General features: G+C 45.6%; 1 pseudogene; it reads left to right on the top strand.

The window, feature by feature from the left end:
• The first annotated feature begins 885 nt into the window (after window positions 1-885).
• LOC123935991 lies at window positions 886-1843 on the top strand (annotated as a pseudogene).
• Window positions 1844-2260: the final 417 nt, after the last annotated feature.

The following is a 2260-nucleotide window of genomic DNA, read 5'->3' as shown; positions in this document are numbered from 1 at the left end:
AGAACACTCCAGGTCTGCTCCCATCTTGCATGGGTCACCCTTAGTTATATGGGTATGTGACATCCTGGGTCATGTTTGACCTCCAGATGCCTTGAAAAGGAGTACCCTATGTGGAAATCCCAGGATCCCATAGCTCACACTCTGTCAGGACACTCAGAGTGCTGAAGATATCCCAGCTTTCATCCACTTGAGTTTCAGCCATCTTGCTAGTGGGTACTGTGCACAGAGAACAACCGCCATCCTAAATCCACCCCAGCTATAGCTATCTCCCAAAGCGTCCTCTCTTCAGAGAGCCTTGGGACATTCCTGCCCATGCCCACTGCAGTTACAGATGTACTGCCAGGCTACCCCACCTCATGAAGACAATCCCAGAAAACCTCAGCACCTGATACATCTCCACTCCAGCCACCCTCTGCAAAAAGAGCCCTGTGACAGCAGTTAGCTCTTAGCTTCACCCAATCTGCCGGGATGTCTTCTGTGTGAAGACCCTATGTTTCTTATAGCATGACTTACACTAGCCAAGCTATGTTAACAACCCAGGTATCTCCCAGAGATTTTTGCATAAGGGCTGCCTTTCAGCCAACCACTTCCCCGCTTGCCTAGCCAAAAGTCCCACCTTCACCTCCCAGAAAGTCACAGCCCATAACCTGGTGCCTATGCACTCCAAGGCCTCTCTGGCACCTCTATGCTCACACACTCCAGAGCACTCCCACAAACTTCCCACCACCCCGTGGCTCTGCACTCCACCCACACCCCCAGAAAGCCCCCACCCAGACCCTGATTCCCACACACCTCTGGGCAGAGAAGAGCCTAGAAGTACTGGCAGATCCTGGTCCTCCTCCTTCTTGGTAGCAGCAGACTGCAGCCCTGGATCACAAAGTCAGCATGTGGGAGAAATTTCAGTTGGAAGAAGAACAAGATTCAGAAAATTGGTTTTCATGAACTTCGCAAGGTCACACAAGGATCACTGCACCATTCCAACCCCTTGAAAACTTGCTGTCTCTGATACTACCAATTAGAGAGCCATCTTTGCCTTAGCATCCAATGTTGTTCCAGCAGCACCATTGCAGGAGAGTACAAAACAAAGTTTTGTAGAAATGCTGAGATTTCATCATTTATAAATACACCACAGAGATAGTATAAGTTGCCCCTTCTACAGATCTATGAATTAGAAGCACATAACATTGAAACATGGAGGCAGTCTTAGCCCCCCAAAATACATAAGCCTTTAGTTAACATAGCTCCAGATCCAAGCCTTTTCTATGATGTACACTTGCTGATTAAAAAAAAAAAAAATCCATGCCTTGCCAGTTATTCTATCAGTGGGAATGCATTTTATATACTTACCCTCAAAAGAATCCTGAAGTTTCCCAGCATTTTATGTCTGATATACCAAAGTCTACCTTCATGAAGCAGAACCCAGATGCCCTTGATTTTGGGACCCACCTCTATATCCCTTCATCCACCAGAACACTTCCATCAGGAAAGCCTTGAACATCTTTTTAGAAAGAAGGTTGCCAACCTTCACTGTGGTGCATGAGTCAGGAGAAGCTGTAGACATTTATTCCAAGTGTGATGTAAAGTAACCTTGTTGCTGAGAAAACATAGAGTAACCTAGATATCACAGTGACCCAGGCCCTTAGCACTACTTACAGTGTCTTGAGGGTGTCATGAAGTGTAGTAAGCTGTGGATCCTGGGCTGATTACTGTGGGCTGATATCTGTGGGCTGCTGGTCACAACTGAAACAGAGAGCTCATGGGTGTGATTTCCCTGCCAGATAATAGGCAAGTCCTGATACTCATGTCCACAGGGGCCAGACAGAAGGAGAGAGAAGCAGAATGACCACTGTGCCTGAAGAAGCCCTTGGAGAAAATGTGGAGAAATATTCTGGGTCTGGCTCTAGATCATGAACACTGACCAAGACAGAAGACAGACAAATGGTTAACAATGTGTATCAGGGATTAGTCATGGTTATTTTTTTTTTCCCAGCAAGGTTGAAACTGAGCATAAAAAGATTCAGTTTTCCATTAAAAGACTGTTTTCAGAGCTTTGAACAATTTCAGATATTGTATGTTGTCAAAGTGCTCTGTATCCTGAATTTTTGGATTGTTTTTCATCTCAAAGAATTCACTGGTCTGTAACAGGTAATATTAGATAAAAGTAGAACATGGCTTATTCGGACATTGTGTCTTATAACAACACACAGGGTATGTCATCACTGTGGCCAGTGGCAGCTGGAGGACACAGGGCTTGGGTGTG

Source organism: Meles meles, unplaced genomic scaffold (genome assembly GCF_922984935.1).
Source record: "Meles meles unplaced genomic scaffold, mMelMel3.1 paternal haplotype, whole genome shotgun sequence".
Classification (NCBI taxonomy): domain Eukaryota; kingdom Metazoa; phylum Chordata; class Mammalia; order Carnivora; family Mustelidae; genus Meles; species Meles meles.
The sequence above is the reverse complement of the archived record's forward strand: the minus strand, read 5'-3'. Positions and strand labels throughout refer to the sequence as shown.